Below are 16055 nucleotides of genomic sequence, written 5' to 3'. Positions count from 1 at the left end.
AAACACTCCCTATTGATTTGCATTAGCCTGTCGGAGCCAATAGGGGGCAGTCTGAGGAGCTCAAAGAGGTTTATTGATGGGCCACTGCAGTTACCACTGACCAGTGTATGGTAACCTTAGGGCGGAGGCAAAGAACCTGATGGGCAGATATTATTTTAGGGTAGGCTCCAAACGTATAACATTAGTCCTCTTTCAGATGCAGAGTCTAAAACTAGGCAGTTAGTTCATAGCAAAACAAAGAGCAACAAACAAAACTGCATGTCTGCATGTGTTGCCCCAGAGTTTGCAGAAGAAAAGCAACTGTCCAGCCAGAAGCATCACATTGCTTCCAGGAACAACATTGCAACCCCAACAAAGAGCAAACGCAACCTCGTGCAAACATGTAAATGGGAGCAGTTGGGAGAGCTGCAGTTTACTATATGTCCGAAATTTTCCTTACTGCCCTTAAAATGCATCATTGTTGGGTCAGTGGCAGGGGTGTAGTCGTAAAAGAAGAAGAGGGGGCATGGTACGTGCTCGCCCCACTTCACCCCTGCCTATGTGTCCCTCAAAGGGAAGTTGATTTCCCCAAAGTGACATCATGATACCAGAACCCGAGCCATGCCCTTTTTTTCAGGAATAAGCACAGCGTTCCCACCCGTGCCCGCCTAAACACACTCCTGGTCAGTGGCTAGCACTCTGGCCTTTGCAACTCTAGGTCGCAGATTTGAATCTCACCCAGGACTCTGTGGGGAGTTTGTATGTTAGGTTAACTTTTTTTAGATATTTTTAAGTGCTCATAAAAGTAAGAGGTAACTCTGGTATACCGTATATTCAACATGGTCCCCAATCTAAAATGCATATTTTGGGAAACCCCAAGTTGCCACTCCAGGGGCACATGTACTTGATTTTACAACTTTTTCAGTTCCAAAGCAACTGCATTTTTTTCAAGTCCGTGGTGATGGACCTTAGTGTACAGGAAAAATGTAAGTACAAAAACATAAAAATGTGCACTAGGGTGCTATAAGTCCTCCTACTGAAGAGGAAAGGCCTCATGTCCTTACACCCCTGGGGCATAATGCTCTAGATGGGGGGACCGTGTCAACTTGTCCCACCTGGCCTAATCCAAGCAGATCCCTTGTAACTAGCCCACTAAGTACTGGGTTGGAAACTCCCAAAGAGGGAAACTGCCACTAATGGAGAACTACCAACCATGAGGCCAGGAAGCTCCCCCAGAATATCACACCTGGCCCTGAAGGTACCAGCACCCTCAATTTAAATGTGAAAAACAGACTAGTGATGTGATATACACAAAAACAATAAAATAAATTGTATGGTGGTTCAGAGGTTAGCACTCTAGCTTTTGCAGCGCTGGGATACAGGTTTGAATATCGGCCAGGACACTATCTGCATGGAGTTTCTCCCCATGTGTGCGTGGGTTTCCTTCTGGGTTCTCCAGTTTCTTTCCACATTCCAAAAACATGCAGTTAGGTTGATTGGCTTTCCCTAGTGTCCCATGGTAGGGACATTAGATTGTGAGCCCCTTTGATTGACAGCTAGTGACATGACTATGGACTTTGTACAGTACAATGTAATATGTCAGTGCTATATAAATACTGTGTAATAATAATAATAATATTCAGTAAAACCACTGGGCAAAGTTTTTAAAATTACCCCTTAGAGCTAGCTGCAGCCACCTCCAAAAGAGGGCGATAAGTGCTGAAAACACCATAAAGCATTCCTGGCAAGGCAAGTTCATGGCATGGATTTGCTTACTAGCTTTACTACACGGCAAATATCTCAACAGGCCCTTGAAGATCTGGGTCACCTTGGATCATCCAGCCCTTATTGGTTCAACTGCCATCTTTTAATTGATTAACAAATCCAGACCTGAAAATCTCAGCCAGGCAGGAGTCAAGGGGTTCCATTCACACCTAGGGGAACCCATGCATCACAGGTAAGGGACCTAAACATCACAGGTAAGGGACCTAAGCATCACACCTAGAGGAACCTATGCATCACAGGTAAGGGACCCATGCTGCACACCTAGAGGGCCCATGCATTACACCTAGGGGAACCCATGCATCACAGGTAAGGGACCCAAGCATCACACCTAGGGGAACCCATGGATCGCAAAGAAGGGACCTATGCATCACACCTAGGGGAATCCATACATCACAGGTAAGAGACCCAAGCATCACACCTAGGGGAACCCATGCATCGAACCTAGGGGAACCCATGCATCATACATAAGGGACCCATGCATCACATGTAAAGGACCAATGTATCACACCTAGGAGCCCCATATACACACATAGCGTGTAGTTCTTATTTATTCTCAGGCAGGCTACATTTGCCTACAATTCTTATTCATCTTACTTGTATTTGAGTAACCAAATAGCCAGCAAGGAGGAGGAGGAGGCAGAGCAGAGGAGGAGGAGGGGGGAGGTAATTAGCATCACTAAAGCCCCCGGTCCCTGCCCTTACCTGAGGTCACATGACCCGGCTCCCTGCACTCAGTTCCCCTCCCGCAGGTGAGCCGACTCCGGGCCGGCAGCGGAGAAAGAAAGGAAAAAAAAAAAAGTTGTCAAACTAGTTGGTCCGGTGTGTGACGGGGCGGGGAGGAACCATTGTGAGCATGGACTGACAGCGGCGGCCGAGCAGAGATTTGGGACTGGATCGGAACTGCGGGGAGCAGAGATCGGCCGGGGAGGAGAAGCGGCCAGGTAAGAGGGATGGAGGGGGTTCTGCTGTATGTTCACTGGATGGAGGGTCCAGCTGGGTGGGTGCTACAGGTGGTACCAGGTTACAGGAGAAGCAGGTACTGAGGCTGGGTCAGGTTCTCATGAGGTTCGGTGCTGGCTAAGGCAGGGATGGGTTTTGATGGAGGTTTCAGTATTTCCTGATCTAGTGAAGACTGGGATCCGGTAAGGAAGGGGAAGGTTCTTCTGAGAAGGCTGGAAACATGTGGAGCTGGCTTGGAGGCTTGGAGAACCTTCCAACCAGGCTGAGAATCGCGAAAACGACTGCCTTGGACTTGGGGATGGTTCAGAGGGCTTGGGGATGGTTCTGAGCTGGTTCAGAGGGCCTGGGGATGGTTCTGAGCTGGTTCAGCCTGGGGATGGTTCTGAGCTGGTTCAGAGGGCCTGGGGATGGTTCTGAGCTGGTTCAGAGGGCCTGGGGATGGTTCTGAGCTGGTTCAGAGGGCTTGGGGATGGTTCTGAGCTGGTTCAGAGGGCTTGGGGATGGTTTTGAGGTTGGCTGTGAAGTGGTAGAAGTTGCATAGAGGTTCCCTCCTAACCTGGCAGTGGCAACCTACTGAGATGACATCATTTTAATTTGGGAACTAAGTGGTTTCATTGTACTTTGGTGACATATGTACTGTTTGATTTGTTTTTGAACAAATTACAAAATATTGGAGACCAGATGGAGTTTTGTCATTTGGCTTGGGTCATCCATGAACATAAGACAGCCAATTTCATAATATTGTTGATCTGTCTAAGGCCCAGTACACAGAAGTAGATCCAATTTTGGACTTGACCAACTGGGCCAATTGTTCTTTTCCAGATGGGAATCAAAAAGTCTTACCTACCATGGGTTGGGGATGACGTGAATCACGGGACAGATTGGCGCATTGGAATGTATTTGCTGTATTATCTGTATACAAGACACAACTTGCATTCTTTTGTTTCATATTTACCAACATGTCCTATTGAAAACATCCATCTGTCACTTACAATCAGGTGCTTGTTGAACTCTCTTCAGATTTATTATTTTATCTGATCAGAGATTGTATTGAGAGTAAAAACTGGCCTGTATGTAATAGTCTTAAGAAAAGTCATGTAAGTCCTAGCAAAATATCTTTCCTGTCAAACCAATTCATGGACTTGAAATATTTCTGCCATATTTCTTTAAAATGCAGAAAAAAGGGAAAAAACAATTTAAATGCATATGTGAGCTGTTTTACCTTCCAGAAGACTTGTATAGGACATTTAATAAACACATAACTTGTTTTTTGCCTGAAGTTTTTTATGTCCATATGTGTATTACCAGCACCTAGAAACATTGTGTTCATATGATCCAGTACATGTGCAAACATATTCTGTAGACCAAGTTGTTTGTAATAATTAAACATAATTTTGTGCTAAACAAAAAACAGGCTTAAAATTTGATAAAGCCAGTTTTATATGAAGTTTTATTATGCATTTATGAGATGGGATCTGCACAAAATTATGAGATGTCAGATCTAATACACATACCTGGCTTAAAGAGGATCTGAACTGTGTTGGTTGTACTGAAAAAATACAAGTATTATGTGTGGGCTTCCTGGACCTGATTTTGGCCCTAATATTGATTTACAATCCCTGATTGTTTTGCTTGATGTTTAGCTGGTCATCTTGGTACAAGAATAGGCCGTTGCTTTCCCAGATCATAGCTGACTTGTGGGTGAATATTTGAAGCCGGAAAGGTGGAATAAGTACAGATCCCCTATATTCAGGGCAAGTTTGCCAACTTTACACCTGGCCCACAATGCTTTCTCTCTTTGCATTCCATGCACATTAAATCATGTTTTGTTTTTTTAATGCTGCACCTACTGAAAATATCTGTTGATCATTCTTGCCAAAAGTCATCTGCTATGAACTTCTTGTTAGTGGCTGACAACACCGTGCCACTGATACCCAAACCTTGTTAGCAGAACTGCCAAGTTCCCCTTGATGGATTACAGAATCTCAAAACAGAGTTTAAACGTTCTCCTACTTTACAGAACTTTATGATCGGGGGATTGTTCTGTATTTCTTGTTGCATTGCCATACAGTGTGGGTTGTGGTTCAGTTGTGTTTTTATTACACATTTATACACTTTGCATCTAGATCAAAGCAAAGTGATACTTTTTAATTTAAAAAAAAAAAAAAGCTTATATTAGATAACCATATTTTTGCTGATGATGGGGGGAAATATTTATGAGCAGTATTACAGGAAAAAGCCATCTGTGTGTAATCTATGGGCACTGAACAGACACTAGATTTTTGCATGAGATGATAATGAATGTTCGTAACAGTTGCAGAAAATTTAGCCTATGTTCAAAGTCATGTATAACTTGCCTAAATTGTAGTTGTATCCTATCAAGCTGCTGTAAACTATTATTATTATTAGTAGTAGTATTTTAATGAACATTTTTATTCTTTTCTTTATGTTCAGTTGTGTTAGATTGACATGAGTTTGTTCTGTTTTAAAAACGCACACATACACAGTAACTCTTTGTTATATGTAAACTGTATTTGTTTGCAAAAATGCTTCTGTACTTTATACGAGCAGTATTACTGCTTCAAGGAAGGTTAAAGTATAACTAACTATAAATATATGTCACTATGACTGTTTTTACACAGTTGTAGCAAGTCCTTCTAAAGTGAGTTGTCACCATATAGGACTAAAGGGGGAATCATCTATGTCCTATGATGTTTGTTTTAGGAAGTATGTCCCCCTGTATCTATAAGACAAGAAAAGAAGGAGACATCTTGCTAATGAGACAACAATGGGGAAAAAACAAAGTTTTAACCTTCCCCACCCTGAAGTTAAAATGGAAAAAAAAAGTTTGCTTATCCAATCCAAACATTATGAATATTATCTTTTTATTTAAAATCCACCAACACATTACAGATCATTGTACAACAAATAACCTTGGATATTTAAACCCAAAAAGACAGATGTTACATATTGGAGTTTATCATTTCTTTTCTTATGGCTACACGAGTTTCCTTTAGGATGTAACTGGTAATTGTAGTGGTAACACGCTTCCTATGCTAGGATGACAACACTCACTCACTGGTATTTATATATGAATGAGCAGTTTTGTTCCTATATGCTGTACTTTGTTTTTAGAATCAGCAGGTATATTTCTGTACTTGGAAAAAATGTTCTTAGTGAGAAAGAAGAAAACAAATGTAGTCGGCAAATCTTTTTAGCGGCAATTTGTTACATCATTGTCTTTGGGTACAATATAAAGTTAAGATCTATGGCAAAAACAAGAGCTCCTGGCAGCTGGCACCTTGCTAGGGGCTTGGCCTGCCTCACCGCCAATCTAAACATTAAGTAAAGGAGAAAACTTGGGAATTATATGTGTATTTATGGTAACATTTTTTAAAATAAAACTTAGAGTTTCAAACTCCTGTATGTTTCTGTTTTTTGCATAGATTGCTACAGGCACAGACTGATATATGGATGTTAAGGATAGACACAGTAATATATATATGAAAACACAAACAGATAGGGACTGACAAATGTTAAATGTAAAAGATACTGTTTAATCTTACAAACACCTATGAATAAATGCCACACCCCAATAATTCATTATGTTGGAAAAGAAAACTTTTCATAAATACCAGGGATTTCACAGAAATCATCAGAATGATGTCACAAATGATTGACATGAATAAAATACAAATCGCCCCATGCATTTTGCCCATAGCTGAGGACAGTAGAGACACATTGCTTCACATGGAACAGATAAGGAAAAGTTGATCTCACCACATCATCAGTGAAGTGTTATATTTTAGGTTAAACGCATTTATTTTCTATTCAGCAACTGTGAAGCTTAGTTGCACCTTTACTTAAAAGTTTGCAGCATATATCATGTGTCGGCATAGCTCCACTCCACAATAGACTAATGTATGAACTTCCAGGCAAAATATGACTTGGTGGGGGCCACTAAACGCCACCCCACAAAATATGTCAACTTAATCTAGCATTGAATGTGAGTGGGGATTAGACAGTGTGGACAGTTTGATGGCTTTGGGCTATATAAACAGTGGGTCCTGATGTCACCATTCACTGTTTACACAGATCTAATTTACAGAAAGAGCCCGGGCCCATTACACAGGGGGTGTATATTCTATAACCTACTTTGTTCTGGTTAAGTTAGCTTGCTGTTCGCACCCATCCTGGCCTGCTGCTGTTCTCTAATACAGAAGGTAAGGCTTTCAGTTTTTGCATAGTTATGTGCAGGGTATTTATCCGGACGTGACCTGACATGTGCCCGCCAGTAGATTGCGACTGAGATGAAAAGCCGTCGCCTACTGACTCCCGTGTCACAGGCCTGGAATTCTGTTTGACAAGTTTATACTTATTGCAGTCACGTATGATTCACCTATTAAAGTTTGTTTGTCACCTGCACAAACAAGTCGGACAGTTTGTGATTTGCTGTTCTTGGGTGTACAGCTGAGTTTGTGTGAAAAACGAGGCAACCGGGGTGCTAGGCCTGTACGTTGATTTCAAGTAAACTGACTGGAGGTCCACATTGTATAAATGAGCTGGCAGCCTACTGTACAGTGTGTTTGAAAAAGACCGGAAATAATTTATTTTGGGTGTAGGTGAGCTTTTGTGATAATGTAAAAGCACATTTACCTTTTTGTAGGTGTCCTGCAATGATGACGGATCCATAGTTGCATCTCACAATAGTGCCATCTCCACTGCCAACTCCACAGCAGGCTTTTGAGTCCATGAGACAGCATTGGACAGCTATTGATGATGTAACTTTTGTGGATTCACAAGAGTTATTTTATTCTTGGCATCTAAGTCTAATAGTGGTGGTTCAGACCCGGCATCAGGGTCTACTCATGACCTTCTTCCCCCACCAAACACCTCTCAATTCATCAGGAGCCCTTCCTTAGGCAGATGCTGTTGGGGACCTTTTTTTGGACAGCCAAGGAAGCTGGGCTATTGCTTTGTGTGTGAGAGCCGTGGTCCAGTCTTCTACATGCTGCCAGTGCTGGGTATTTCAACTCTACCACCTATCTGTTTAAATACAGTATTAAAGCCCCATATTAATATTATTATTTTATAGTATATATGCAGGTTAATTGGTTTATGAGCAATTATCAAAAAATATAATAACTAGTAAATAAAGCTGAAAGACTTTATGACCTTTTGTTGCAGCCAGTTCGTAAGTCCTGACTGGTGTCCCATTATTTGGGCACAAAGGCTGTAGTAGCAGGATGCGCTCAGATTTGATTTTGGTATAGGTCGACTTTAATGCTTTGTGTTTTATAATTAGGGCCTGATCCATGCTTGTATAGGAGTTCATAAACATGTGATCGAAAATTACACTTTACAGAATACCAATGTGAAAGCCGGTAGCATTAATCACCAGAACAACAGTCATTATGATCCTTTAATTGTTATATCCAGTCCATGCAGCTCAGAGATACAAAGCCAGAAGTAATTTGTAACTTTAAACTAATTACAATATAGGTCCAAGCTGCTGTTGTAATGTCTTCTCCAAATACCCCCAGGCCTGGTGTTTAAATTCTGGGATAAGAGGCTGTCTGGGACCACAAAAAAAAAAAATAATCGACCATCATACAATAAAATAAGTAATGCTCAGGGTAGATTGGGATTAGGGTGCTATTATGGGCTTGTACGGCGAACCACATTTGTAAAACCTGGAGTACTTCCATATTTTTTTTAGTGTTCACATTATGTATTTAATCCCAAGAACGATAATGTAATAATATGCCGTTTATCACTGTTTACTGTGGTGGCTGCATTCGTTTACTTTTTTTGAGATTCCTCTAGTAACACTTTCTGCATTGGGGTAAAATGCCCACTGGTTGTATTGTATATATGGAGAGGCAGCATCACAGAGATTTTATCTTTTGTACTTTATTGGTATATTTAAAGCTGCTTTGGAATGCACCCATGCAGTAGGGCCCCCATTGAACTGCATGGCTATAAGCTTGTTTTACTGGGGGTAAGGAATAAGTACTGATACTTACCTTATTACTTTGTGCTGCACATTTTTTTGTCTTGGTGCACTTCTAAAGTCCTCTACATTTGCTGGTAGGCCAGTTTCAGCTCTTTGAACCGGTTAAATTCAATGCAGTCCCATCCACAACATTCATAAAGCCCAACAGAAAAGAGTACTGGCCGGTGCGGGAGCAAAAAAAAAAAAAAAAAAAAAAAAAAGCATTTATTATTTATTAAGGCATTTTTGCCTCCAGGGGACCTCATTGCATGGGCACATTTAAAGGTATAGGTGAAGTCCAATTTTGGGGCCTTGTACATGTTAGGAGACTGATACTTTTCAAGTTTGGACACTTTATTGGTTTAGTGGTATTTGAAGAATGAGTCAATGAATCCCTTGTATTCTGGTATACTGTAGATAATTGGTTAAAACAAGTTTGCCATATGGGTTTATTGGGAGTTCTCACGGTTAATAAAACAAATACAAGACACAATATTTTGGGACATTGCATACTAATCTACATTAAGGCCTATTGAAAGGTTAGTTTACCTAGTCTTTGTTTGGCATTATACTATTTAAAATACAACTTGTAGGTAAGTTTTTGTAATGGATGAGACCTGCACCAGATCAGATCTGGTTGGTGTGATTCCTACACTTCTCTCCCATCTCTAGCAACTCACAGAGCATTTTGTAATAGTATGTATGAGATGGTGAGGGTCTGTTCTGAGGGTGTTGTGAGAAAGTACTGTGACACGTCTGCCAGGGGCCTATCTGTACGTCATAGTGCTGGTTTAGTTAAAATGCTTCCATTTTGAAAGTTGAATATTTGTAATTGATATGAAAGAAATCTTACACAGCTGGGTTTGGATAGTTGCAGTAATACATTGGTTTATATAGACCAGGATCATGTGGGTCTTACAGATAACTAACCTTAAAGATGATATTGTAATATATTACAGACTACCATTCCTTGGATATGGTGGCTGCATTATTTTATTTCTCCGTATAAAACCATTGGCAAACAAGGAAAATACATACAAGCTTCATATGAGCTGTGAAGACAGCAAAATCAATCTTTTTATAGGCTACAAATGATGAAGGGAGATGAAGAAAGTCTGATATGTTTAAAGTTCACCCTTGGTCATGGCTTCTTCTATAGATCCAGGGGAATAAAGCCACCCAGGATCACAAAGTGTGTTTATTTGCAGGGGAACAAGGGAAAACTAAAGGTAAAAAAGGTGGAAAAAATTAAGCCAGGTGGTTTAAGTGGCTGGGACTCTGGCCTTTGCAAAACTAGGGTCCCAAGTTCGAATCTTGGCCAGGACAATATGCAAAATGAGTTTGTATGTTCTCCCCCTGTTTGCATGGCTTTCCACCAAGCACTCCAGTTTCCTCCTGTATCTAAAAAACATGCAAATAAGTTAATTTACCCCCCCCCCCCCCAAAAAAAAAAAACCTAGACTGTATGAATGACTTTAGACTGAGGTTAGATTGTGTCCAGTGTTTGCGTGGGCTTCCTTGTTGTACTCCATATTCCAGACCCCCCCCCCCCCAAAAAAATGGCCTTGGACTGTATTATTGACATATAACTATGGTTACTGGATTGTAAGCCCATTTGAAGGACCATTCAACATGACTATCGACTTTGTAAAGGGCAATCTGAAATATATTACTTTTTGTATTTTTTGGGGTTTAGATGCATTTTAAAACAGAGCTGCAGTTTATTTAGCCTTTGCTGCAATACTCATTCCTGATATAGCCCTGTCCATATGGTGTACAGCTAGGTTCACAAGCTTTTGCATATCAAAATTTAACTTACTAAGTTACTTACCCAAATTTTGTGGTGGATCCCACTGATGTCTATGGAGGGCAGAATCATCAGAAGATGGGTTCTGCCATGAAAACGTGCCAATGTAAAGTAAAAATGGTAATTAGCTTTAGTAGAGCATAATTAGAACTTTTGTTAAGTTTTAATTGCTGCCTCTGTCTCCACTTTCAGTGATTTTCCCTCTATTTTCCTTGATAAACATTGGAACAAAAAGTGATGGAGAAATAAAGAATTTTAGAGTTGTCACCAAAACAAGAAGCTAGGGCAAATCTTCCAATAGACGTCACCCATAGAGGTAACCACTATCTAAGAGGGTTATTTCCTTCATTTTATGGTGATTCATTCTCACTTCCCGTTGCACCTCCTTTAAAAATAGAAGGGAAATCTCCCCAATGCCTGGGAGACAGCAAAAATAAAAAAAAGATGGGGTTTAAAAAAAAAAAGGCTTTGCTACAAATAAACCTTAACTGGTACTTTAAAATCAACATGAGTGTCCTTATATTATTATTTTCCTATTGAGGTTGCAGTTGAACTCTTTGGGCGGTGTCTCCTCTTATCCAAATAAAAATGGCTGAATCCAAACATGATGACATCCGTAAAGTGACTGGTCTGACACGATGGATTGTGGTCAGGTGAAGCTCTTCATTGTTTTGCTAATTCTCCTTTGTTGTGAACTGACGTGACATAGGGTGTAGCTGGCAGCTGTGTGGAAGCGTGACCGGTTCCTTTAGTTTGAATTTAGTTTTGTGTTTTTGCTGCAGCAGGTCTGAGCCTGCTGCTACTACGTCCATGGAATTCCCATTCTTAGTAATGGCAGATCATTGACCAGAAGTCATTCGGATTGCACTTAAATAACCTTGGCTTGTTTATTGAAAAATCGTGTTAAATAAATTCTTCAAAACAATTTGCCAACTAGAAATACAAGGATGACAAAATCATTCAAAAAGAAAAGCTTTTATTGAAGACATACAGCAGCTGCTATTGCTGGCTTTCTTCTGATTATGCTAGGTGTCCGGCTGCTCCTTTCTTCTTCTGTTATTCTAACTACATGGCAATGGTTTCCTGATCCAATAGATTAAATTTAAGGAAAATCCAAAGGTGGCTACACTTATATTTATCTGGTCATTCGATGCATCTAAACTGATTAAGTTTAATAAAAATTGCAAATCAACGAACTGTCATTTAGGTAATTCAGTGAGCTAATAATGAATTTTGCCAAAACGATTGTCTGTGATGGAAATTCTTTGATTGCTTTACATCAAATAAAACAATTTTTGTTTGGTTTTAAGAGCCAATCATAATTCAGATGGATGAAATTAATATTTTTATGATTTGTTACAGTTATACCTGATTGTGATTTTGATTGAAGCCATAGTTTTACTTTAAGATTAGCTTTAAGGGTTTTTCTGAGGTTCTGGGTAAATAGTGAAGTATTTGGCATTCCTTTGGCATGCCGTAAGTGTGTCCAAAAAAAAAAAAGTGTCCTACTTTGTAAGAGTCCGCTCTACCCACACGTTGGTGTTTTGGATTTAAATACATTCAGTCGTTTTGCAAACTATGTTGAGTAAACCTTATTGCTGCATGTGCAATGTAAATACTTGGTGCACTTCTCAGACTGGTTTCCATATTTAACCTGAACGATTCAGACTAGGTGTGCTGAGTTTTTTTGTGCAAATAGCATGTAGGAGAGCTGACCTCTTATGTGACTGAAGAGTAGAAGAGATGATAATATTCTTCATTCTAAAAATAACATTTGTATTTTATGTATTTACTGTATGTGTATTTGTGTATTAAAAATATTTAGTATAACTTTGTATTATATTACACATTTTGTATTCGTAAGACATGACATAAAAATGATACTTGTGGCAGCACAGCAGGCCAATTATCAGAAGCACAACTGTTATACACATATGAATAAACTGGCTGACACTTAAAGTGCACCTAGGCCCAGGCAAGCCTAACATTCAAAGGGCCCAATTTATGAAAGCTCTCCAAAGAGGGGAAGGATACACTTTCATCAGTTAAGCTGGGTGATCCAGCAAACCTGGAATGGATTTCTTTTATTTGCTAGCAAATGTTTTGAATCTTGGACCAGATTGTTCAAGGTTTGCAAGATCACTCAGGTTCACTGATGAAAGTGTATTCTCTCCAGCCTTGGAGAGCTTTCATAAATCAGGCCCAAAGTTTTCAAAGAGTATAAGACAAGTTGGCTCCTAAATGTATACCACTGACCATGGACTTTTCACAGCTGCTGTTTTAGTCCACTTTTTCAATTCACAGCACATGTGTGGGTACCATGTTAGTGAAGGTGTAAGCCATCACCAGTTAGCTCTTCCAATCAGACTAGAGTCTTGGAAGTCATTGTTAGTGTATTCCATATACAGGCAGTCCCCAGGTTACATACGAGATAGGGACTGTAGGTTTGTTCTTAAGTTGAATTTTTATGTAAGTCAGAACAGGTTCAATAATATAATAAATACAATTAGGACAGATGCTTGCCTCCATTAGGCAACATGGTGTCAGTTACTGTATAAAATCACAAACAAAGCAAAAAAAAAATGGAGCTTTATGGAGCCTAGACATTCATAAACATCTGGAGCAAGCTGTGCCTTGATATGCAAAAAGAAACAAATGCAGAGTTTGTCTTGGTCATTAAAGAGTTACAAGATGTTGCAGAAGAGCTTAGTCCTTAAGATCACCCACAACATTAGCTGTGTTTTGCAAAATATTTCTTCTGAAAGTCATGCAAACTGCCCCCCCCCCCTTCCCCCCCATCAAGTGTCCGTCCTGCACATGAGCGAGCAGGGAAGCCCTGTTTCTATCTAGGAGTCCCAATCTAGGAGTCCCAATCGGGCTCCCTCAGCACAAATACATGTCAATAGGACATTCTACAGGCACACAAATGTATTGCAGAGCAGGTAAAATGCAACTTCGAGCTGTTGTCCATTAAAAGTGATGACTTCCATGTAATGTGTTAAAACGTAGGTAAATGGAACCTATGTACGTGGTTCATGCTGCATTCATTATTATTAAACAGGATTTATATAGCACCAACATATTATGCAGCGCAGTACTTTAAATAGGGTTGCAAATGACAGACGAATACAGACAGTGATACATGAGGCTAGGACCCTGCCCTGAGGAGCTTACAATCTAGTAGGTGGGGGAATGAACACACAATAGGAGGTAGATGCATTGTAATGTTTTTGGTTTGTTATGGTGCAAAGAACAAGGCTGGGGATTTATTCACAGAAACCAATAGCATATCCAGATTTGAAGTTTTCTGATGCCAACCTGAAAGAATTCTGATCATTCAACTTTGCTGCTACTTGCAATGGGCTTTTCTTCTCTTTGCTGTATGAAACTGCTTAGCCTAAACCTCAGGGATGTTTACACACTAATAGCTCTGGAAGTAATCTGTATGCATGCTGAGAGCTCATTTCTATGTAGGGTGAAGGGTGGGGGTGGCTCCAGTATTACCTGGAGGCATTACAGACCAAGGCAATGTAAATGGTTGACTGCAATTTAGACACCTGGAAATCTGCTCAAAGTAAAACCAGCTGAAAGGAACTTTGGCTTATAACATGTTGTGATCCGCAGTTAGCTTTTGTGCTTTACTGTAAGAAAGTGCATGTCGGTGTATTATACTATAACACACAGCCCCAGAACAATTCTGCACCACGCATAGTAGGAATTCAGTATATTTGTTATATACATTTATATATGTCCTACAAATTTACCAATGCAAAAAAAGTGCTGTACTTTGCAGCCTTGCTCATTTTGAGGTTAAAGAACCAATAGGATCATTTTGGAAAGGACAATGATTGATGATCTCAGCTACAAGGTAAAAGATTTAACTATTTTTAGTTCTCCAGGATTTTGGGCTGCATGAGAACATGCATGCAATACCTACATGTCATCTGATGTTGGCTTCGCTAACTTTAGGGTTCACATAAGCAAGGTCCACTGTAGTGCAATTAATGCACCCATGGTAATGTGTATTACATTAGAACAGCCCATTCACCTAAACAGTCTACCTTGGTGTAAATGAGCTAATAAAATAAACATGTGATGAGAAAAATATGGGTTACCGTTTTTATTTTAAATTTTACAACATAAAAAAATCTTTATATTATGCAAGGAAACGGCAAAATCACAATACAATGTAAAATGTCATAGCAAAGCAAAAGGATCTTTGACTTAATGGCTTCAGATCATATTCCGATCTGAAAGTCAGAAGCCTATATCCCTCCAACATGTCCTAGCTTAGTGACTCAAAAAGCTGAGAGATGTGGCAGTCAGGCCATTAGAACTTTCACGGAGGATGTCGGCAATGGCCGCCTCATGGCAGGTTTTCTTTGTATGTCTAAGTTCAAAATCTTTTCCCTGGATCTCTCATTTTGCACATGGTTGCCCAGAGTGCATATCACTATTCAAGCAACATAGAGCATCACTATGCTCGGGCCTGCTATTTTTTCTGGTGACCACTTTATGTTCCAGAGACCCTCTGTGTTCTCACTTACCTCTCTTCTGATTCACAATTTACCTCCCAGCAGATTCTAACCCTGGTAGGTGACTGGTGTCACCATTGGGAAAAGTTCCCTATATAGGAATCATAATCAAAATATGGAGAATCAATCAAAAAAGTGTGAACCTTGTCTATCTATCCATCTATCTATCCAGCAAATGTTACACTTGAAGAACATAATGAACAGAGATTCTATAATTTCCTTTTATCCAGTTTCTAGGAAATCAAGAGCTAAACTAAATTGATGTGTCAAAGCCCCTATGTGCAAACTTGCTCTCGGCATTCCTTATGAGCCAACAGGTTTATATCTTTGAAGTGTTCTCCTTGATGCTGAACACCCGTACACAGTGCCATTGTATTCTCATTTAGGAGGCTCCAGCGGGCTTCCCTGGTCAGCAGGATCCAAAGAATTAACCTACAGTTTAAACCAAATATAAATAATTGAAGATGTGAACATACAACTACAGGGGCTGAATAATTGATAAACATTGGTAGGCCCAGAGAATAACACATGGCTACACAGATCCCACGATATATTCACACTGCTAGCGAGAGGCAAAGTAAATATTTTACACAGTGTTCTGATCAAATATACTTTGTGACAAAGCACATTGTGGAATGGAACTCCAGCCAAATACTGTAAGTCCCATCAGTTCACCAAGCAATGGAGTAAAGCAAATCCAGACGTGTGTGGTTCAAAAAGCAAATATGTCAGCACAGTTATTCTTTGAAAATCCCTTTACTGTAGTTCCATACATATGTTTTAGTAGTTTATCCTTTGTGACCACAATGGCTGCCTCTATAGGTACAAAGGAGAATGGAGTGTAGACACCAAGGGATGGGAATGTGTTAATTGCAGGATCACCAGGTGAAAATAAAGGTGGGAAAAGAAAACAAATGCATATATTGCGGGCCACAAGTGCAGCTCCTTGTGGTCACACAATATTGGGTAAAAAAAAAAAAAAAATATATATAAT

At 40.0% G+C, this 16055-nt stretch overlaps 1 protein-coding gene and 1 long non-coding RNA gene across 2 annotated transcripts in view; one reads left to right on the top strand and one right to left on the bottom strand.

Moving 5' to 3' along the window:
- Window positions 1-2490: 2490 nt before the first annotated feature.
- The window catches only part of LOC140334261 (phospholipid-transporting ATPase IC-like), a 50486-nt gene continuing 36921 nt past the window's right edge, over window positions 2491-16055 (top strand). Inside the window, exon 1 of the mRNA XM_072416523.1 lies at window positions 2491-2705. The gene's annotated coding sequence lies outside the window, so the exon portion shown is untranslated. The remainder of the gene's footprint in view (window positions 2706-16055) is intronic.
- The window catches only part of LOC140334262 (uncharacterized), an 8688-nt gene continuing 7264 nt past the window's right edge, over window positions 14632-16055 (bottom strand). Inside the window, exon 2 of the long non-coding RNA XR_011921499.1 lies at window positions 14632-15493. This is a non-coding gene — a long non-coding RNA (uncharacterized lncRNA). The remainder of the gene's footprint in view (window positions 15494-16055) is intronic.

This window comes from Pyxicephalus adspersus, chromosome 6, assembly GCF_032062135.1.
Source record: "Pyxicephalus adspersus chromosome 6, UCB_Pads_2.0, whole genome shotgun sequence".
Taxonomy (NCBI): Eukaryota; Metazoa; Chordata; class Amphibia; order Anura; family Pyxicephalidae; genus Pyxicephalus; species Pyxicephalus adspersus.
The sequence above is the reverse complement of the archived record's forward strand: the minus strand, read 5'-3'. Positions and strand labels throughout refer to the sequence as shown.